Here is a 24,732-nt window from a genome sequence, read left to right as displayed (position 1 = left end):
CATTTCGGCTGCAGAGAGCGCGATGCAGCCGGGACTTCTAGTGCTAAAGAGGATAAAATTCCCTTTTGTGCAGTTCCAGCTATTTGATCTTCTTCCTAGCCCTTTCATTGGCATCTTTTTGGTTTTGTACCAAGTTCAGTCACTCGTTCTCTACTGTCAGACTGACGCCACGATAGCAATGTACTTATGTTGTTATCTGAACCACCGGAGCACCGAGGAGCTGTAATCGGGGAACTAGCTCCCTTTGCCACCGTACCCGCACAGCAGAGAGGACGGTTCCTGCTCTGGTTTACGAACTCTTTTTGTTTTCTCTCCTGCAAACAGTTCACCCCTGCGCCAAAGCTACATGTCACTCCTCAGTTCTTTTAATTTTTTTTTACTTTTGCTTGTTTCCGAACTGAGACTTCCTCCTCTGAATCTTTCTTCACACTTTTATTTCAACTGACATAATGCATATTTTCCTAATCAAATGCAGAAAGCAATTACAAAAATCTTGAAAAATATTTGAATTCTTTAATCTTTAGAAGTCTTTTTTTCTTCAGTAAAAACAAATTACTAAATATTTTCCTGGTTTTTTTAATTAAATATTATCACTTTCCACTTTTCTTCCTTTCTTTTAAAAAATAGAAATAATACTTTTTAATTAAGATTAAGGAAATGTTTATATTCACAAAGCCACTATTATTAGTTCTATAGCACGTGATTGGTTTCATAACCAATTTATTCTGTTATGTTTATTTTGTACACTTTTAGGGATGAGGAGATTGTCTTTCTATCCATTGTAAGTAGACAGTATCTCTTCTGAAGAAAATCAGACTACTCACAGACTAGCCTACTGAATTTATTTCTACATTAAATACTTCAGAAGCACACAGAAATTTTCCTGAAAAAAAAAAAAAATGACCAAACAATAAAAAACCCAACCAAACAAAAAAACCTCCAACCTTAAGAAGTCAGCAATGTTATTTTAGGTGTGCATAATTTAGTCCTGGTCAGTAATTCAAGGTACGACAGAACATAATTTCAATAAGCAAATGAAAGGTACCATTAAAATCATTACTTCCTCTGTCTTCGTGTTTGTAAAATCAACCAAGAAGTGATTTTTTGCAACTGTTTCAGTACATACAATAGCTAAAGAACCTTATCACAGTTGTAAAGTACATAATACTAGCAATGTTCCAAGGAAAATATTGGGCTTTCTGATCACTTAACATATGATAATAAGAGTACATTTTGGAACATGCCACTGTTATCTTGTGTATTTTAATAATGGCTTCCTCAGTTCAGTAGCTTGTTAAAACTCCTTAATACACTCTATCACAAAAGTTAGCAAAAAGAAGCAGTCTATTTTTGCCACAAAAATGGCAAAAAAAAATATTAACATAGAAAATTTCATGGGAAATTACACATAAAAATAATTCAAAAAAATCTTAAAGTGGTTTTGTATTGAACAAAACCCACACTTATTCTGTGACACTAAACTCACAGCCAAAGGTCATCTTGGAGTATTCATCTAAATTCTTTGGATTTGGTCCAAAACACTTCTGCAAGTAACAGTGTATTCAGGAATTTGAGTTTTATGGATCTTAGAATGAAGAATAAGTTTGAACTATTTAGTATCATACACTACCCTTCCAGAATGATAGGTAGCTCCTATTTAGAGGTTGATGGCTCTGTTAACAGCATGGCAATAAAAAGCATGTCTTTTACCTTAGAATCATAGAATCATTAAGGTTGGAAAAGACCTCTAAGATCATCGAGTCCAACCGTCAACCCAACACCACCATGCCCACTAAACCATGTCCCTAAGCGCCTCATCTACACGTCTCTTAAATACTTCCAGGGATGGGGACTCAACCACTTCCCTGGGCAGCCTCTTCCAATGTTTAACCACTCTTTCAGTAAAGACATTTTTCCTCACGTCCAATCTAAACCTCCCCTGGTGCAACTTGAGGCCATTTCCTCTCGTCCTATCGCTAGTTACTTGGGAGAAGAGACCGACACCCACCTCGCTGCAACCTCCTTTCAGGTAGTTGTAGAGAGCGATGAGGTCTCCCCTCAGCCTCCTTTTCTCCAGGCTAAACAACCCCAGTTCCCTCAGCCACTCCTCAGAAGACTTGTTCTCCAGATCCTTCACCAGCCTCGTTGCCCTTCTCTGGACACGCTCCAGCACCTCAACGTCCTTCTTGTAGTGAGGGGCCCAAAACTGAACACAGTATTCGAGGTGCGGCCTCACCAGTGCCGAGTACAGGGGCACGATCACTTCCCTACTCCTGCTGGCCACACTATTTCTGATACAGGCCAGGATGCCGTTGGCCTTCTTGGCCGCCTGGGCACACTGCCGGCTCATGTTCAGCCGGCTGTCGACCAGCACCCCCAGGTCCTTTTCCGCCAGGCAGCTTTCCAGCCACTCTTCCCCAAGCCTGTAGCGCTGCATGGGGTTGTTGTGGCTGAAATGCAGGACCCGGCACTTGGCCTTGTTGAATCTCATACATGAATCTTAGGAGTAGAGGGCTTTGCATTAACATCTATAAATCTTAAGTTCAGCTTCAGTGCTGTCATATCACTCAAATTTTATATATATACTTTTTTTTTAATATATATATACAACATCTACCTGTCTAAATGCGTAATGGATGGCTAGTTTATGATTAAGAGTATCTTCTTCAAAGTAACAACACAAAACTAGTTGCATCATTTCAAAAGTCTACTATTACTCTAGCTGGAGAAATAGTCAGCACCTGACCTCATGAAGGTCACGCTGAAAAATTTCAGCTCTTTATACTGAAACTTCAGGCTTGTCCCTCAGTTCACTATGTATGTGTTTAAGGATCAGCATATACTCACGAGCTTTGTTGGATCAAGGCCCAGGTGCTCAGTATCATGAAGTACCAAACACCACGCTACACTATGAGATCACTTGCAGCAGCCCCATCGCTCCTTTCTGACTGCAGAGTGAGTTCTTGCAACAAAAGTTGTTTTGCATTAACAGTTTCTGATGTTTGCAGTCACATCTCTCTGTCTGTCTTTGTTTATTTTGCTAATCAAGTTTATTTGGCTTAGGAAGTTGTAAAAGCTATTCTCAAATAACTGAAGCTTGCTGATCTCTTTCCAGACATGAAACCCTAAATTTTATGTTTTCTTCTTTTGATTGTGAGGATGAATTTAATATTTTAAATCAATACTTTAGGACTATCTGCAAACTAGATGCCTTATCCAAACTCTGCTTAATCTTTCTAAGGAGTGTCTACCCTTTTTTTTGATAGCAACAAGCTCATTGGGTTCAAAGCTGTAATAATGAAAGGCATAATGGCTTGGTTTATTCAGCTTTGTAATCCTCTAAGGCAGTGCTGACTGAAGGTTGAATAAACACTGGGTTTATGATATTGGTAAACTCTTAGGAGATAAAAAATTGAGGATAAAATCTTCCCAAAACTAATAAGATATTAATATGCAATAAAATTAAGCAAATACTTTTTAAAATCCTTCAAAATAAAATTTGATTTCTGACTTATATTATTAACCCCTTAAATATAGGAAAATACAGAAATGACACAAATGGGCAGTTCTGTTTCCTAGATAGTCACTAATTACTTGGTTCAAGATAGTCTTGATAGTCTCACCGATAGTCTCAAGATATGACTGTGCTATGAGGTAATGGTGTATCACTGCAAGATGTGAACATACAGAGCTCTTTGAAAATTGCTTATCCATAATGATTATGCAGCATCTAGGGTATTGCAGTATAAATTATTGGGTTCAATCATCTGAACTAAAGCACAGCTTTAAGTAATCATTTTATACATAGCTGTGTGACACCAGCTGAGCCTAACTGCCTTCAGTCACCACTTTTAACATTAGCAGTTAAGCCATCTTAAGGAAGCTAAGACATTCAGAAAATAAACTTTATCTGAACCCTCTGTTGCTCCCAGGAAAAAGCCATTTGAATTTTAATGCTCTCATTCACAGACTGTCTAGATCCACCCAGTTTTATTTCACAGTTCTGTGGTCTGTATCAGACCTTTCTGGCAACCACTACTTACTGCAAAAATGGAGTCTCAAGGCATCATACATGTATCTTAATCAAATTATTAATAACCTAACAGAAATAATGTTTTCCACCATTTCAAAAGCCTAGTAAAAACTTTCTGCCATGCCTTTTGCACTTCTGTTATTATTGACACACATATTTTTTTTGTTACTGAGAGGCGTGGCCAATACACTGGCACAGGGCTCCCTTATCAAAGCAGTCTCAGCCTCCTTGCATTTCTCCATGCTTGGATACATCAGGAAATCCTGTGTTTATCCTCACTTCTGAACAAAACAGAATTGGAGCTCTGTTTAAAACCACTCCTGGACCAGAATTTAGCATCTTGGATGTAAATTTTGAAATTTTCCTTGCAGCTCTTTCTATACATGATCATCAACATGTAATCTTTCTTCTTTGGACTTAGCTTGAACCTTAGAAAATAATTCCATTATCATTAGTACCACATCTGTGCACCAACCTTGCCACCCAGAAGTACAAATTTGGCACATTTATTTTAGATTACTCATAGAACACGATACAGAGTTTGTATCAGCTTGATGCCTTTGTCATGTCTTTTATAGTTCAAGCTGCCATGACAAAGTTAACCCCAAAACCTTTTAAAAGTATTTGAGCATACAGACTGTGTTTAACATTGACATGTTGAATGGCAACAGATTTGATTCAATATTAAAATCTACATATTTAAAAATTGTTGAACTATGGCAGAAATATGATTACAGCTCAAGGTTACCTTAAAAAGAATGTGTCTAGTATCTGCAAGGTATAAAAATAAGAATATTTCTGAGATTTTAACCTGAATATCTTCAATTCTGGAGTGTCCAATCAACACCAGTTCAGTATAGCAAAGACTAAAGAAGAAAATGGACCCTGCAAGCAGCCATAGGATGGAGGAACTATGACTTCTCAGGGCTCCAGTTTACAATATGGGGTAGGGACTATCCAGAAAAACAAGTCCTCTTCACATCTTCAAATCCCTGAAAGCACTAGCAAAATTTTAATGAAATCTGGATGTCTAACCTTTCTAGATCACCTTGAAAGATTCAGCTTTCATCTTTAATGTTTTTCTCTCATTTCTTGTAACAAAATTCACCTGCCGAAGACCATAGATTCTCCTAAAGACCTACCATCATGACTTTAAACTCACTGTCCACTTTCAAATCTGTCTGAAAGCTGCAGGCAGGTTGCTTTGTAATGGTAGGCTTTACGATGGATCAACTGTAGTTTGCCTCTGCCATTCTGCGCTGGAATAGGCACCACCTCTTCTTCCACAGCCAACATAAATAATGCATCCTGTACTCTAGTGATTTTGACAATACCAAAACAATGTGGTGAAGCCTGGATCCAAATCTGCACTGCCGAATGTTCCAGCACGTCACAGATCCAGGCATAACCAGACTTTCAGATACCTTTTGAGGCATAAATGTGACCCAGCAATCCCTGGCTATTACACCATTTACTAAAATGATTGCTTCATTTTTGGTTTTATACTGTTTTCATTTTGTGCACCTTTTTTTTTAATAGTAAATAGTTTCTTGATCATTTAAATCTGTCTTGGAGCACTCTTGGTGGGCTTCTGGTCTTGTGCCTATTATTTGACCTCAGTGGTTAGCCCAGTCAGAAGTGAAAACCTTTTTGAGAGAGCAGAATTTTTAAAATGCAGCAGAAGATAATACCATTTCCCCATTATTTTCCCTTTTTGCTTGTTCAAGAACAAGTATCCTAATAAGATTCGACCTACAACTTAGTAGGCGATTCTCCTCTGAGAGGTACGAGGCTTGCCAAGCTGGTGAAGAGGGCTTTAAACTAGAGATGCTGAGGGAGGGGAACCTCAGTCCATCCCACTCCTACCAGTTTGATGCCAGGGCCAGCAATAGATGCCCAGAGCCTGGAGAAGGAACACAGGTCAGCAGGAGAGCGCCTGAGGAGCAGCACAAAGGAACTCCAGCCACTAAGACAGCTTCATCGGGGGCCCAACTTAAATGCCTCTATGCAAACGCACGTAGCATGGGGAATAAACAAGAGGAGTTAGAGACAGGCACACGCCTGCAGGGCTACGACCTTATTGGCATCACGGAGACGTGGTGTTCCATAGGAGCGGAGTTCCTGCTCCTATGATTGGAGTGTTGGGATGGGGGGATCCAGGCTCTTTAGGAAGGACAGGCAGGGGAGATGAGGAGGGGGTGTCGCCCTCTGTGTCAGTGACCAGCTGGAGTGCATGGAGCTCTGCCTGGGGATGGATGAGGAGCCGACCAAGAGCATATGGGTCAGAATTAAAGGGCAGACAGGGACAGGTGACATTACGGTGGGGGTCTGCTACACGCCATCTGACCAGGAAGACTGAGCGGATGAGGCCCTCTATAGACAGATAGAAGCAGCCTCACGCTCACAAGCCCTGGTCTTCATGGGGGACTTCAACCACCCCAACATCTGTTGGAGGGACAACACGGCAGGACATAAGCAATCCGGGAGGTTCCTGGAATGTGTCAATGATAACTTCCTTCTCCAAGTGGTAGAGCAGCCAACGAGGAGAGGTGCTCTGCTGGACCTTGTTCTCACCAACAAGGAGGAGCTGGTGGGGAACGTGAAGCTCAAGGGCAGCCTGGGCTGCAGTGACCACGAAATGGTGGAGTTCAAGATCCTTAGGGCACCAAGGAGGGCGCACAGCAAGCTCACTACCCTGGATTTCAGGAGAGCAGACTTTGGCCTCTTCAGAGATCTGCTTGGTAGAGTGCCATGGGACAAAGCCCTGGAGGGAAGAGGGGCCCAAGAAAGCTGGGTAGTAGTCAAGGATCACCTCCTCCAAGCTCAGGAGCGATGCATCCTAACAAAGAGGAAGTAAGGCAAAAACGCCAGGAGGCCTGCATGGATGAACAAGGAGCTCCTGGACAAACTCAAACACAAAAAGGAAGCCTACAGAGGGTGGAAGCAAGGACAGGCAGCCTGGGAGGAATACAGAGAAATTGTCCAAGCAGCCAGGGATCAGGTTAGGAAAGCTAAAGCCCTGATAGAATTAAATCTGGCCAGGGACATCAAAGGCAACAAGAAAAGATTCTATAGGTACATCAGGGATAAAAGGAAGACTAGGGAAAATGTGGGCCCTCTCTGGAATGAAATGGGAGACCTGGTTACCCGGGACATGGAGAAGAAGGAGGTACTCAATGACTTTTTTGCCTCAGTCTTCACCAGCAAGTGCTCAAGCCTCACCGCCCAAGCCGCAGAAGGCAAAGGCGGGGACTGGGAGAATGAAGAGCCGCCCACTGTGGGAGAACATCAGGTTTGAGACCATCTAAGGCACCTGAAGGTGCACAAGTCCATGGGACCCGATGAGATCCATCCACTGGTCCTGAAGGAACTGGCGGATGAAGTTGCTAAGCCACTATCCATCGTATTTGAGAAGTCGTGGCAGTCCGGTGAAGTTCCCACTGACTGGAAAAGGGGAAACATAACCCCCATTTTTAAAAAGGGAAAAAAGGAAGACCCAGGGAACTACAGGCCAGTCAGTCTCACGTCTGTGCCTGGGAAGATCGTGGAACAGATCCTCCTGGAAGCTATGCTGAGGCACATGGAGGACAGGGAGGTGATTCGAGAAGGAAGGGCAAGTCCTGCCTGACCAACCTAGTGGCCTTCCATGATGGAGTGACTACATCAGTGGACACGGGAAGGGCTACAGATGTCGTCTATCTGGACCTCTGTAAGGCCTTTGACATGGTCCCCCACAACATCCTTCTCTCTAAACTGGAGAGGTATGGATTTGATGGGTGGACTGTCCGGTGGGTGAGGAATTGGTTAGATGGTCACGTCCAGAGGGTAGTGGTCAATGGCTCATGTCCAGATGGAGATCGGTGATGAGTGGCGTCCCGCAGGGCTCCGTATTGGGACCAGTACTGTTTAATATCTTCATCAATGACCTAGACAGTGGGATCGAGTGCACCCTCAGCAAGTTTGCAGACGACACCAAGCCGAGTGGTGCAGTTGACACGCCAGAGGGACGGGGTGCCATCCAGAGGGACCTGGACAAGCTCAAGAAGTGGGCCTGTGTGAACCTCATGAGGTTTAACAAGGCCAAGTGCAAGGTCCTGCACCTGGGTCAGGGCAACCCCCAGTATCAATACAGGCTGGGGGATGAAGGGATTGAGAGCAGCCCTGCTGAGAAGGACTTGGGGGTACTGGTGGATGAAAAGCTGGACATGAGCCGACAACCTGTGCTCGCAGCCCAGCAGGCCAGTCGTATGCTGGCCTGCATCCAAAGCAGCGTGGCCAGCAGGTCGAGGGAGGTGATTCCGCCCCTCCGCTCTGCTCTGATGAGACCCCACCTGCAGTACTGCATCCAGCTCTGGAGCCCTCGGCATAAGAAGGACACGGACCTGTTGGAGCAGGTCCAGAGGAGGGCCACGAAAATGATCAGGGGGGTGGAACACCTCTCCTATGAGGAAAGGCTGAGTGAGTTGGGGTTGTTCAGCCTGGGGAAGAGAAGGCTTTGGGGAGACCTTATTGCAGCCTATCAGTACATAAAGGGGGCTTATAAAAAAGATGGCAGCAAACGTTTTAGCAGGGCCTGTTGCGACAGGACAAGGGGGAATGGCTTTAAACTAAAAGGGGGTAGATTTAGACTAGATAGAAGGAAGACATTTTTTACGCTGAAGGTGGTGAAACACTGGCACAGGTTGCCCAGAGAGGTGGTGGATGCCCCATGCCTGGAAACCTTCAAGGTCAGGTTGGCCGGGGCTCTGAGCAACCTGATTTAGTTGAAGATGTCCCTGCCCGTGGCAGGGGGGTTGGACTAGATGACCTTTAGAGGTCCCTTCCAACCCAAACTATTCTATGGTTCTATGATTCTGTACAACTTGCTGAAGTCAACAGGCATCTTTCCATTAATTTTAGAAAGCTTTAGATGAGGTTTAGAAAAACCAGTAGGGATCAGATGGTACTGATCAGTTTTCTTTTATTCTGTTTATATTAATCAGTACCAGAAAAAAATATCATAAATGTTATTGCAGTGTTACAGGGATAAACTGATACTTGATTTGACTGTTATGGGAGGCCAATTACAGAGCAGTAATTCTAGATTCTGGATATGAAAGATATGAATATTAACTGCCCATGAGAGCATCTGTTCTCCCTCTGTGATGTTTTTGTTCCAACTGCTGGTGAATGCTCTGTATCAAAAACCACACAATCTTTTAAGGCCTTCGTATATATACAAAGGGGATTTTTGAAAAATATTCACTGTTAATGATACTGAGATTAGCAAGGATGAAATCTTTTTAGAACTTTATTTTGCACTAGTCTCTAGAAACAGACCTGGAATCAATTCATGGCTTTGTTAGGCTGTTAGACTCTTGATATAGATTTTTTTTTTTTAATTAAAAAAATGGTTTTTTACATGATATGTGGTTAGAGTGGTATGCTATTAAAAGTAAAATTTTCATCCTTGGATCACTCTGTTTAAAATAAAGGCAACAGGTAAATCAAGAGGAAGATGTAAATGTGAAACTAAAGGGTTTTAATTTTTTTTCTATTAAATGTTTTACTCATCTATACTTAAGAACCCTTGGTCTCCCAATACGTTTTTAGAAAGAGAATTGAATGCCCAGTGATATAAATAGTGTCTTTTTCTCTGTGAGAAAGAATTTCAGTTTCATTGTACCAATGCTATTAAGATACTATTTGATGTATACCTCTCAGCACAAACAAGTGGTGCGGCACCTATGAGATCAGAGTTCAGGAAATATTTGTGAGAACAGCTTATTTATCTGTGTCCATCCATACAGTAATAATAAGGAAACAGGGTTTGATCTGGATTTCACTGAGATTATTGTGAGTCTTTCATTGACATTAATGTACTTTGTAAGAAGTCCATGATAATAACCATTATGGTACATTAACAGATCAGCTTTCAGTGCAAAGGATCCCCAAGCATATTGCAAACAAACTATAAGTGTAGGTACCCTTCAAACATATTCTAAAAGTGTATGAAACTTTACAAGAACCATAGAAAATAGACTACTTGAAAATGCAGAAGGAAATAAGTGTGTAGTGGATACTCAAACTGGAGCTGTCAGGACAGTGGAATTAATGCAGTTTTGATCTGCTCTTTGAATGCCAGAACTTTAAGGAATTTTTGTATCTGGTCTTGGACTCATCTTTTGTGAACAGTTACATGTGCAAATAGTGCAGAGCAGCTTTTAAAGGAACAGAATGAACAAGTCTAACTGCAGGTCTCAAGCCTTTCTAGAAATGATAAGTTACACAAATAAAGAAGGAAAATATTCTGTATGAGGTTTGGGTCTAGGGCTTTTCTTTCAGTTTGATGGAAAATTGCTGTATGTTTCATGTATGCTCTCTAAAAACTGGAATTTGGGAAAAAATTCAGATGCACTCTGATGAGGACCCCAGCATGACAGAGTTCCTACGGACTGTGGAGTACTCTCCCCTCGGAGGTAGGATGCCTGGGGAGAAAAAACTCAGTGCACACTAGAGTCAATCTTACCCGTTTCTTGCCTGCTCAATTTTATGTGGCCTGTTTTATTCTAAGGTGTGGGGGAAAAATCTCGTCCTGCAGTGTTCAAAAGGTAGGAGACATGAACCTGCTTGTGAACCCTACAGACAGAAATTAGGTAGGGGCTTAAAAGTAATGGGGAAGGTTGTTAGAAACTACTGAATTCCTTCAGGCATTTCCCACTCTCCCTCTGAGGATGTCTGTAACTGGCACTGTTACCCACGTACTGACTCATGATCACTGTATTTCCATGAGTTCCTGTTGGTGTTGTCATTTAAATACTGATATAACTAAGAGGACTACACCATATGGTGGCATTGCTGCACTGGGTACTGTTAAATACAGAAGTGACGTGAATTGCACGTATAAAGCCGTATTTTTAGTATTCAGAATGACAACGTAGGCTAGATTTTTCCAAAACTCTTGGTTCTCATCAGGGTATCAAAACAAGGGCCAGATTCTCAAGTTTTCAACTTGCAGCTGCTTGTACTGGGACACTAATCATTAGATTTTTCAGAAGAGTTTTCAGTCAAAAGTACTATGACCTTTTGATTATGTTAATCTGATATGCAAACAAGTGTTGAGATGCTGAGGTTTCCCTATGGACTGGAGATTTTTATTTCACCTAAATCTAACAACTCATGGAGTCAGCTGGGCTTGTTCTTACTCTCCTCATTTAAATCTGCATAACTCCATGGGCTTTCTGAAGTTTCTCCTTAATACACTGATCTAAGAGGAGAATCAATTCCATATGTGGAAAACCTTCTAAGGGAGCACAAAGACCAATGTGATCCTGATGTGAATGAGATTACAAATTCCTGGCTACTAGCTCTGGTTACTTCACTTAACTGAGTGGTAATTTCTTCAGTAAACATTGTTAAAAATGGAATTCTGTTTGTCTATACATGCAATTATTACATGTGACTAGATCTAAACAAGAGAAAAAGGATACACACGAAATAAAATATTTGCCTAGTTGGTACTTTGAAAGTATGTGATTTTACTTACCAATGTACATGCAAACTTAGTCCTCCCTAAATTATCAAAATAAGAATGTGACCAGTGCAGGTATTGTAACATTTAGGATAAACTTATGATCCTTAGCTCGAAAGTTAATTTTGGAATCTATCAATATTTTTCAGATCCATCTGATTCTTTTCTCATAACATCAGTAACTGGTTACACTACCCATAGTATTTGGTCATAGTACAGCTGATGCTCCTGTAATGTGGTGTTACTGGCTTCTGCTAAAGCCCTTCTACTAAACAACTGGGATATTTTTATGTGTTGCTCTATGTGACACGCCATGACTCCAGTCATCATTTCTCATGCTAACTACTGTGACTTCTTTTTCTCTTGTGTACTGGGAATACACATCAACCCCCACCATTTTTAGAAAGATAGTCCTGGTATATGACTTGGAATATCATAAAATCATACAGAATGGTTTAGGTTGGAAGCGACCTTTAAATACTATCTAGTTCCAACCTCCCTGCCGTGGGCAGGGACATCTTCCACTAGATTAGGTTGTTCAAAGCCCCATCCAACCTGACCTTGAACACTATCCTCCTTTTTGAACTTGCTGCTGGCTCTTGTATTATGTGGTAGTTCTTATCTTGACTTAGCCCTTCTGTCCCCCTAGTACTGTCTGCTTTGTCTCCTCCCTTGCCAAACACTGCAGTCGGTTAATGATACCCATCTTGCACACACATGGCTTGTTTTCCCCTAAAGGCATACATGATTTCTTTAAATAGACATACTTTCTTTTGCATTCACTTTTCAGGCATTTCAGCTGGGGGATTTCCAGGAATGTAGCCCAGAATGGAAGCCATCTTGTATGATAGTAATTGAAAAGTATCATGAATTTTTTTCTGTAAATGACTCTAATTCTAATTACAAGATAGCTGAGACGTTTAAATATGCTTATTTCCCTCCTTTCTTTCCTAGTTTATATCTTCTCTCAAGACAATGCAGTATTTCTGACAAATGGAATTCATTTTGAAAATGTGATTGAGGAAAGTGTAACACTGAGGTAATGTTATAAAAGATAAAAGAGTTTATCAGCTATGCATAATAATCAGAACTGAAAGAAGAGTGTATATATTCAAAGCATGAGGGGCAATCCTTGAGCAAATCTAAGAAGTGTCACTGACTTCAGTAGGACTTTTGAGGCTCAGCATGTTAGTCCAGTCTATACACCGTACCTAACAAGTGGCAATGTTTGCAATGAGTATTCAAAGGATATTTTTATATCAAAGTCAGGTGTAACTGTAACTTCTCCCTTACAGGGTGTGAAGACAAAAACTGTAATTGTCCTTCCACTTTTAGGTGTTCCACAGTGGTACAACCCATTGATGTCCAAGTAGCAGAAAACAAAGGAAAAGCACACCTTGCATCTTTTTATCATTTGAATGAAAACTTATGCAGATAGGAAGCAGTTTAATTTCTTTCAACAGTTCCCGAAAGCAACTTTCATAAACACTAGTTATTGTTTTGTCTTCCTGAACCCACTGTTAGGAGCAAACACTATTCATTTTGGTGTTAGTTTTTAATTTGTCCTGGGAACTTTAGGTTTCACAGAAATGGCATAGTCACCGTGAAATAATAAGGTACACTTCCAGAAAACATTCTTCTCTTTAATCTGCAGATTGTGTGTGATTAAAGGCAAGAAAGGCAGTAAAATAATTGTCTAGGGAGATTTTATGCATGTATAAATGTGCCTGGAGAACTGGGAAGGGCTTGGTTTAAGAAATTGTTTAAATGTTAAACAAATGCCTGTCTTTGTTTAAATCCTATTCTGGGGTTTGGTGCAAATAGAGAGAAAAGTAAAAGTCATTATTGTCTTCCATTGATGTAAATGATGAGTTACATTGGTATCCCTGTGAAACCAGTGAAATGAAAGGAAAATTGCAACATTTCATCTGCTAATATATTTGTGAAAGATGGTAATTGTACCTGTGCAGCTGAAGGTCATACCTCTCTGCCCTACTTCAAAACTTATTTCCTGCTCTTTTCTCTTACAGTATGAATCCAAATAATTAATAAGCTTTAAGAAAACTATGCGCAGAAGCAGTATAAAACATGGGAACTGGGCATACGTGTGCATGTAAAGAAACCAAAAATACAGCTAAGAGCTTAAAGGTTTGCATATGCAAATATGCACAGGCTGTGAGTGAGTCTGTGCAGGTTTGCATTAAAGCACGGAGTAAAGTATTAGCATACTTCTCCTCTGATAAAGGCTAACTAGAAATGCAGGCTGTGCAGCCTCTGTTCCTTCTGTTGTCCTGCAGATCTATGGATAGGTTATTAGCAGAGCTAATCATACTTAAAAACTCCAAGTTCCTCTCTGACTGGCTGAGAGCAGGTGCTCATGAGACACCTCCTACTCTTTTAAGGTGTCATGTAGCAGCTATCTTTGTTGCCACATCCCTAGGTTTTTGTCATATTCTTTATAGCCCCACTTCCTGGAGCAATGAGAAGCTTCATTTTCCTTAAAAAGGAAGTGTCCAATGCTACAAGGATTGTGGAAAAACTTAAAGACCTAACCTGACCGGATTAAAAAACCCCAATAGCAAGACATAAGAACCAGCATATTTGCTCTCACTAAAAATCTCATGACCTTTTAAACTGGCTCATTATTTTTGAAATATTTTTGAGCTTTGCTCAAAATATACTTGAGTTTGCTAGTGGTGGGCTTGCATTTTTGGACCTTTGTGTTGTTATTATTCCTGCTGTAGAGGCACCTGAATGAGGAACTACTAAAACTTATCTAAGCTGATCAACCACCTGTTGGCAGGAAGTTAATGGGCAAAGGTACTCTTGGTACCATTTTACCGAGCCTATCGAGAACATTGTGTTAAATAGCACAGATATTTACAGCATGATCAAATAACATCAAAGCGTGACTAATGCTCCCAAAATAGGTAGGAAGGTTTTGCTTTCTTCTTTCCCTCCCATTCCATTCCACCACTTTTCAGATAAATTCCAGTTCTCTTTTTTTACTTTATTATGTGGAAATAATCTCTATTCTTGGCTCAGGTTCTATTAGTGAAGGTTTGAAGTGGTTATTGAAAAGAAGGGGAAAAAATCTTGAAAGAGCAAGAATATTTTTTGAAAGAACCTTCCCTTCAAACTGGGGTAAAGTTACAAAATGTAAGGGCAAAAGAAATGCCATACTGAGTCAGACCATTAGCCCATTCAGGCCAGTACTCTGTCTCTAACAGAGGTAATAAGAGGTGCTATTTTGGGAGAGTAATGGTGATTAGCTTCAGTCCCTTCCTCTTAGTGACTTCCAGCATCCAGAATCTCTGTATTAGTGAAGTTAGAAAGCATGTCCCTGCCTTTTCCTTTTAGTGTCTGTCTCTAGACTGGATTTCCATTACTTTCCTTATGATTAATTTATGATCCTGCTGGTATTATTTGTCTCTATAACCTCCTTTTGCAAGAAATTCTGTAGCTTTCACTAACAAACCAAGTCCTCTACCCACTGTGTAAAAAGGTACTTTCTATTGTCTGGTTTAAACTTACCTTCTGTTGGCTTCAGTTACTGCTCACTCATCTAGTACGGTGGGGTTTGGTGAATAACAGTTCCACATACACCTTATTCACCACCTTGTAGATTTTGCAAACCTTGGTCATACTCTGTTTTCTCCTTTCCAAACTGAAGAGTCCTAGACCCCTTAGTGTCTCCTTGTAAGGCAATTGCTTTACTTCCTTACTCATTTTAGTTGCCCTTCTCTGTACTTTCTCTAACTCCACTGACTTTTCTGAGATACAGAGACCAGAAATACACACAGTATTCAGGATATGGGCACATTGATGTTTCAAATAGTAGCGAAATAATACTTTTTGTTTTGTTCTCAATACTTTTCCTGATGATGCCATTCCTTGTTGAACAGATAATTGCAGGCAGCTGTCAATGATGAATGAAATCTCTCTCCTGAGTTGTACCTGCCATTTCTGAGTTCAGCATCATGTAAACATGATTTGAATTATTTTTCCTGCCTTACAGTTATCTACTCCGAAGCTTATCCATTGCTTTTTTTCCTACTCACTCACTGAGGTCCTTTTGATGATCCTCACCACCAGCATGGTATTTCACTACCGAAAATAATTTACTATCACCTGTGAAATCGGAGATTTCACAATTCACTCCCTTTTCCAGGTTACTGATTATGATCTTGAATAAAGCTGGTCCCAATACTACGTCATTAGTGACCCCTCTACCAACTCTTGGCCTCTACAGAAGTGACCATACTCAGACAACTTGATCCCCTTTATCCACACATTCACTGGCACATGCAGTAAACCAGAATGCTGAGAACCCCACCAGGCCAGTGAGGCAGGACTTACCCTTACAGGAACCTCCCCAGTAAACCATCTTTATTCATGTACTCAGCGACCTTTTATTTATCACAGACTCTACAGCCTTGTCAGGGGTGGAGGGCAGATTCACCAGATTGTAGGTCCCAGGACCTGCCCATCCAGACCCCTATTTGAGGATGGGCTTGCTAAACTACCACTTCTCTGGCACAGTAGGCTGCACACCTTTATAAGGTACTCTTCAAATTCTCTTTTATTCCTCTTAATTTTGTGTTTATTTTTCTACTTGCCATGTATTACAGGCTTTGCTTTCTTCTCCTTTGTGCAGGCCTCCCATTTTTTAACTGCCATTCTTTTCCCTAAGATAGTAACCTTTTCCGTTTCCCATCATTTGCTATGATAGCTTTTCCCTTGAGCCTTGAAGAGATTTCATTTGATGACTTCATTTTCTCCTGGAATTGCAGTACACAGTTTAACTGGGCTTGCAATACATACTCCAGGCTCTTGCTTGTTGAACTATTCCTTACAAGATTTTTTGGTTGGCTGGTTGAATTTTTTATTCGTTGGGGTTTTTTACTACCTGTCTCTTTTTTAATCTAGTGCTCTTTCTTGAAACTGAATATCTGTCTGCTGGATTTATTTGCCTTTTTCTCTCGTGATACAAAGATTAACTTCAACTATATTGTGATCACTGTTACAGAGAGGCTCACCCACTAGTAACTCTTGAGTGAGGTCCTGTGCACCACTCGAGACTGAGTTCAGGATAATGTCTGGGGTTTTTCCCCAGGTTCTGAGACAAGCTGATATAGGAAGGAGTTTTTAATTGCATTAAAATTTTTCTTCCTACATCTCATCCTGATGAAACACTGAACTATATCTAGATAGTTAAAATCTACTATCATTTTACCTATCTTAACTGCAGCTTCTTCAGTTTCACTTTTTTTGTCATGATTGGGGTGGAGGGCTTGATAATCCTAATGCTACATTTTTACTACTAAATGGCTTGATTTCACTCATACAGTGAAATCTTACACGCAGTGCTCTTTTTTGCCCACAATATTATACTGTATTTGAACTTTGTATTATCCTTCCTGTACTGTGCCTCTCCCATACCTTAATATCCTATCTATACTTTCTATAAAATTGATGCCCTAGTGTCATAATAACCTTGTTTACCTCCCTTCAACCAGTCTCTGTGATGTGTCTTCTGTTAGGTTTGCCACTGGTGCCAACTATTCCAATTTTTCTATCTTATTTTTTAGGCTTCTACTATTGCTGTAGAAGCATCTACAATTTTTGGCCTTGCTTGGTATTGCACATGCTACTCAGCTGGCACTGTAACCAATCTGATTTGCATTCTCTGTTTATCACAATTCTTTATTTATGTCCTTCCTGGCCTTTTTGGAGGTGCATTGAACATTAACCACATCCTCTTTGAGGATTGCATCAGACTGAACCAAGTGCTCCTCAATGCCTGTCAGCTTTCCCTCTGCTTCTAGTTTAGATAATCCTCTATGATCTTTTTAATTTTCAGTGCCAGCAGCCATACTCCATTTTGGTTAAAGTTAAGCCTGTTTTTCTAGGATACAACATTCCCAAAACATTTACCAGTTCCTAGCACAAACAACACCTTTGAGTCAACCTTCTACACCTTTGAGTCAACCATGACCTGAGGCTCTGGACTTCTGCCCATCTCGTGGGCCTTACACTGGAATTGGCAGTATTTCAGAGCAGAGAGGTCACAGAGGCCCGTCTCCTGCCCAGCAGCTTGCATTTGCCATAAAGGCTGTTTCTCCTGAACATCCTCATGTCGGTGGTACCAACACAGACCAAGACCAGTGGCTCTTTCCCTGCTCCTCAAACGAACCTAATCAAAGTAAACTAAGACCTTGTGAGGTCTGCTGCCTTTGCACCCCACAGGCAAAATACCATGTGATCATTTCCAGTGCTGCAAACTCAGCTATGCACATGCCTATGAAGCAAGTCTCCTGTTCCCACCACCTGCTTCTCCCAGCCCCAAAGACCCCGCAGTGCAGGAGCATCCGCAGCACAGGAAGACATCGTGGCACCAGCTGAGTGCTGGATCTGATCCGAGAGCCCTCTTGCCCTGAGACTTGCATCCTCCTCAGCAACAGGAGGCTCTGAGTGGAAGCAGGGACGTCCCCGTGGGCCTCATTTGTGAACCTCTCTGACTCTCCTAACTGCTCCTGTTCAGCTTCTCTCAGCTCAGGAGAACAGCCCTGTTCTCTCAGGGCCAGGAGGGCTGTGCGTCATGTCCACATGTAAAACTTGCCCCCTGGGAAGACACTCTCACCTGCTGTACCCAGTGCAATGGGTGAGGGAGCCCCCAGCCTATTGCCGGGCTTCGGTTTGCACCTTGAGCTTGAAACATGGCTGTTATCTGAAAGCATACAGTAATTTAGCTTCTCTTCTGATTAGATAATGAAGATTATATTCTCCTCTTAATCTATTTTACCCTTATTAAGCTAGTTAACAACAAAGTCAAATCTGGCCTAACTGCGACCTACCCTGCTTACTTGCCTTCCAGGAGCCATCCTGACATGCCGTCAGAATTGCTGAAGGGACTGCCATTGCTCTCGTCATTTCACTGTCATTTACAGAGGAAAAATTGATGTAAAATATTTCCTCATCCTGATGTGAAAAGATTTTATTTCTATATACTTTGCATGGGTGTATACAATTACTCAACATGTAAAGAATTACTGAATTAGACCTAGGGTGTTTACATCCTTTTTTCTAATTTTTGCTCTAATCTTATTTCCTGCATGAATTTATTTTCCCAGCAGACTCATTCAAAGCAGAAAAATTCTGATTTTGTTTTAATACGTATTAAGAGTACAGATCAGAAGAATCTGATTTTTTCATTCCATTTAATTAATTTAGCATTTAATGTTACATGATATCTGTGAATTTGCATCGGTCTACCTCAAATGTAACAGATTATTTTTTTAAACTATATGAATGGTTTATACATTTCATTCATGGCTGTATCCTCAACTGCAACAAACCGATGTCTTGTCATTACATGATTGCTGCTCACTGAGGATTTGGCTCTGCAATTTTAAACAAAAAGTCTCTTCACCAATGACAGCAAGCCACTTCAGGACATATATAAATCAGCTGCTGGTGAAGTATTTTACCAGCCAAAAGAATGTAGCTTGAGGCCTTCACTTTCAGGTATACACAATGGCTCAGATACTTAAAAGTTAGATGTCTAGTCAAAACCAGGTATCTAACCTTACTTCATAGTAATGGTGACAAATAGTCAGGATTAATTGTCTTCTGGAATTGCTGGGTTTAGATGCTTATCTCAGGAAAAAAAAGAAAAGGAAACTGGCAATGTCTCCAGACCTGTTAGAGCAATACGAGAAATGAAGAGAACTAACAGCAACATGCTAAAGATGATATCTGTAAATAGAGAGAACTGCTGTGGTGAATTCAGACAATGAAAAAGAATAAGAAAGGATGAAGTACTAAAGATAAGCTTCAGATCATCAGATCATGGCTATAACAATTTTCTTTCTTAAAGGACCATGCCAGTCTACACCACACGTGACTAGAGCAAAAAAGACAACAAGAGAAAAAAAAGGGGTGAGGAGACGACACGAGGAAATGATAGACTTTTGTAATTATATGGCAAAATTACAAATTTTCAGTTTTCAAGGGTCACCCCCTGTGTGATGGTTATTCTGGATGAGTACATCCTGAGGCACATCCTATCAAGTTCCTAGCTCAGGTCAACAGCTTGAACAAAATAATGTTAATATCTACCTTTCTTCTGCAAGCTGTGATTTTCGCTCTGTAATTTCTTTTAAAAAGCTCTTTAGCAATAAGAGAAAGCCACTTCAGGACAATTACAAATCAGTTGCTGATGCACTTTTTTAGTAGCTGTATTATCTTTCTCTGACGCTTCACATTTGGTCTGACTTAACAGCTCAACACGCTCAGAGACAAATTGGGAATATATTTCAAGACTCAACACAGTGTTACTGAGTAGATGTAATTTCAGGCACGTAAGCATGAGAACGAAGCAGCAACATTTTTCATGACTAACCTTTAGCAACTTAAAACAACTCCATAGAGATCAAAGACTGTAATGAAGACAGAGTCACTGGGGATGACCAGCTCTCCGGAGATGGCACTAACCTCACTCTGCATTATCCCAAGTCAGTGCATTACAGACCAACAAAGCTTTGGGGGCTGGGGAGATTAACTTCAGGAACCCTGCACAGAAATTCAGAGAAGAAAACAGTCATGGGGAAGACAAAGGGAAATCAAGAAAATGAAAAGAACATGGCTAAATAACTCCACAGAGCAAAATCATCCCCTGACACAGGGCTGAAAGGCCCTTGGCATTTGCAGAACTGTCAATTCCTGTCCTGTGCTGACATTCCTTTTCCATTATATGCAGTTTTCCTCAAGAAAAATTTGGATAAAAATTTCAGGAACTTCCACGTTCAGAAGATGTTGAATTACCTGATCCCATTGGTACAGTCATTGCACAGAGGTCAATGAGAGAGAGAACAGTCCTTAAAAGAGGACACTTAAAGGTATATTTGTTAGTGTAAACAGAAAATAAACATTTCTACATTCATTACAGCCATAGTGTGTTTTTATTGCTGTTGCTATGTAAAAATGCACTTAAGACAACCTGCCATGATTTCCTGAGAATGCATTTTCAAATATATATTTTAACTACATGCTTTTAATTTTTAAGACACTATAAGGCATCTTAGGTTACATTAAAAATACTGCAGAGATTTCCAGCATGAGGTTAAAAAGCTGGGCAAAGTACTCTATAAACGTCATCAAGCTCAAAGCTGAGTGGGGATCAAAATAAACTTGCATCTGAACATTTCACATAAAGGTGAAGAAAACCAATTTAAAACATTCCTTCCACTATTAATTCCTGAGAGTTACAAAAAAGCCTTGAAGTCTTTTAGCTAAAGATTCAATTAAGGACTGATGTAGTGTTGTCAGGTAATAAGCTCTCCTGATCATTCACAAATAGGTCTCTTCCACTGATGCTTCTTGCACTACCAGAGAAGAGGGGAGGAAACATTGTCCCTCCACCTCACCTTTCTCCCTGAGAACATCAGGTACAGAGGGGGACAGGGTGAGAGCCATCACATGGGTAGGTATTGCCCAGGAGAAAAACCTTCCCTTCAGCACTACAGCAAAGCTGAAAGAAGCAGGAACACAGTGCCAATCCACCCTGAGGTCATGAACATGGGAGCTGCCCTGTACACAGGGCGAGAGCAAGAGTGTCACAGTTTTGCCTGGGAGGAGTGTTTCCAGGAGGAGCTGCATAAATCTGCAGTCTTAAAAGGGCTATAGCAAGAACACAGTTGTGTTGCATTTGGAAGAAAGATTTTTTTCCTTTTTAAAAAAAGAAAGCTGTCTCTACAATTGAATTAGAAACTACAGGCACTTTGTTTTTCCTTTGAATAATAGATCTCATGACACACATGGTTGACACAGGAGACCGGCATGTTGATCAAAGTCAGAGCAGCAATTTGTACAGTGGGGTAGAGCAAGGCGCTGGGAGAGACCCCCTTTTGCTCAATTAAAAGTTCAGCCCAGTCTATATCTCCAAGATACTTGGGATTAGTTTCACTAACACATTACTACTTTATTTTCTTCCTAAAAGAGAAATCACAAGGCAGAAAGAAATAATATTCTCTGTAAAAAAGAGGCTCTTTCCCTTCCTTTTGCTTCAAACAAGGTGAGTAAATGGATTTAGGTTTTAAAATAATACAGAGGGAATAGAATGAGCATTTTCTAGGGCAAAGACTGTACCACTGAAAGGAATTCACTGGCTAGAAGCAAAACAATGGGGAAAAAAACAATGGGGGGAAAAAAAGCGCATGAGTTTCATTATCTAAACCTTGAATCAGAATGCGCCAGAATCTGGCATCCATCCACACACTGAATGGTTCCCTAAGGAGCAGTCCTATACTGAAGCAAGGTGAAATGAGGCAGCACCAGCTGCTGAAATGGAGTTTGCACAATGAATAATTCTTAAGAAAACTGCTTGCTGTGGGGGAGGGAATGGTGTGTTCCTGGCATTATTTTTTTATAATAAATGCAAAAATTTGAAATAACACATTTTCCCTTCAAGAAAACTTTGCACATAATGCAAGCACTTATATGACTCATATATTATAGCAGAAAAGTAAGGTGGTTTTTTTCCTACTTTAAGGTTTTGGTGCCAAAATTTTAGCTGAATGAGATGATAGTAATTTTTTTCCCAAATTCCATGCAGAGTTTTTGCTGATGACTTTTCCTGGTGATCTCCAATAAGGAAATTACAAGAAGAATGGTGAGCCTAGAATGCTATATAATGAGCTAATGGACATTTATTATCCTTGACATAAATATGACGTTACTTCACTTTGTTAATAGAACCAGTTTCTTTGTCCTGTTATGTTAAAACAAACGAGAATCAGGTAAAGTTCTGAATACAAATAGCAAATTTTCGGTTAAGAATTTCCAGCAATTTAAAGACATGCATGAAGTTGCATCTGAGAATATTTAGACTGCTGGGGAAGCTAAAGCAAACCGAAAGCAAAAACTGAGGCCAATCCACTTGTATGCTAAGACCAAGGAAGAGCAAAAAGGTCTCTGTGCAAATTCTCATTAATTCAAATCAGGATGAACTGGTACCCTTTGATGGATAATGATCTGAACAGAAGACTGCAAGAACAGAACAAAAGGAAATAAGTAAAAATATCAACCTTTGAAATCATCAAAACACACACTCAAGACAAACATACTGCTGAACCCAGCAAATGCTGAGCTGGTGGAAAACACAACCAAAGTTATAAGGGGATATCTCCTAGGACATCTGCTTTTTCTTCTTCTTCAAAGAAGATTTTATCTGAACAGGAGTGGAAAAGCTTTGCAGGCAAGAGATAAAACACACTAGTAATCAGAGTTTAAACTAGATCGTGAAATGAAATGGATTAGAATTTGTGACAAAAGTAGTAATCGGCCTGGGAACAGCATTAAAAATGCCTAGACCTATATGCTTCTGAAACAGAAAATTCTTAACTCTGAAATTTGTTTCCACCTCACATCAAGCAGGTCCACTGAAATCCAAGGGCCTAATTTTCCTAAGGAGCAGTGTCATTTTGATTTATGCTTTTAGCACCATGGAAGGAAAAAAATACCCTCTCTTTTTACCACCAAAAATGTAAATGGATCTGGCTTGTGATTCTCATACAAGTTTATCTGTATTCTCTTCCCAACATAAATCACTGATTTTGCGTTTGGATTGTGAAATGGAGAAAAATAATGTATTCATTCATAACATTAAATTTCTACTTGGGAATCACTTGGAAATTTACTACTTAAAAGCAGCTGTTCTCAACTATTTTTCTATATAATTTTTCTTGGCCAGATTTGTATTTTAAAGGATACTTTTTTATTGATTTAATTTAAATTGGAATTAGCTCTAAACCAAGAGTTTTTATTCTGTCAGTGACATAGTCCTCCTTGGCCATATTAAACTAAACAGACACAAAGTTATGTTCAGAGCATGACAATTACATTTCCTTGATGCTTTCTCTTTTTTTAGGTGTCATAGCCTCCTAGAAAGCTGGACTAATTTTTTAAATCTTTCCTTAAATGTTTAAATAGATCAGGTAGTAACACTAAATCTATTAGACTAGCAAGCATGTGAAAATGTATTTATACAGATCAGAATAAATACTGGTACTTAAAACAAGAATGTTTACTACATCTAGTGCTAACAACTAATCAATATCTATTAAAAGGCTCAGCATAAAGAAAAGCAGAAGTTTACCATGTGAAAACAGATGCTGGTAATTAATTTGCAGATCTTTTGAAAGATTTGCGAGGAAATCAAACCAAACAACAACGAAAAATTACCTTTAATATACATGAACATGTCCATGATATATCCTCACCCATTACTTTACACCACTTTGCGATATTTTGAGCTTTACAAATATTGCTGCCAAGATTTTGGTCCTATATTCAGACAAGAAACAATTCAGTGTAGAGATGCCAAGAAGACTCTAATCTGCACAGTCTCTTAGTGATCCCAGAAGAAGAGCACTGTAGATCTGTACCTGAATGGCAAGACACTCTCCCCAAGGCCTCTGGTCTCAAGCTTTACCCACTGTGTTTACTTTAGGAAAATGGGAGATTTGATGCAGCATCTGCCATACAAGTATTGGCCATATAGACAATTCTGTGTTCAGACATGAAATTTAAGGCAGCAAAAACCCAATCCTATATCTGATCCCACTGCCTTCTGAGTTATTTTTCTCCTGTGTACAATTACTAATAAGGCTGGATAGAGACCGACTTGGCTAGATTTGAGTGTAGCCACTGAGCCCAGTCCTCAGTCCTGCTCAGAGGTGCATTAGATCTGGTGCAAACGGTTCATTTGCAAATATATTTGTATATGCAGTTTCTATGTCTGTATGTACACGTATTTTGAACACAGTTAAGAAAACATGCTGTAACCAGGTTCGCACATTTAGACCACAATATAAACAAATAGTTGGTGATAATTAATTTTAAATGTACAGCATATTCTGATAATGACATCGTACATGAAAAGAATAAAGCAGTGGGTAGAAGAAAAAACACAGAAAATAATCCAAGTAATCCTGTGTGTTAGATCACAGTTCTAGGTTGCTGTATGTTTTAAATTCATGAGGGGGAGGAATTTAGTGACAGGCCAAAGTCTTTAGGCCTTAATTAATGTCATGGGGATGACAGATCTGCAGTGCACTCATTGCATTTCATACAAATGACTATGCAAGTCACCTTTGTTATCTACTAACTGCTCTGTGGGAAGAAACAA

Source organism: Aptenodytes patagonicus, chromosome 4, assembly GCF_965638725.1.
Source record: "Aptenodytes patagonicus chromosome 4, bAptPat1.pri.cur, whole genome shotgun sequence".
Lineage (NCBI taxonomy): Eukaryota > Metazoa > Chordata > Aves > Sphenisciformes > Spheniscidae > Aptenodytes > Aptenodytes patagonicus.
Note: the sequence above shows the minus strand (reverse complement) of the source record.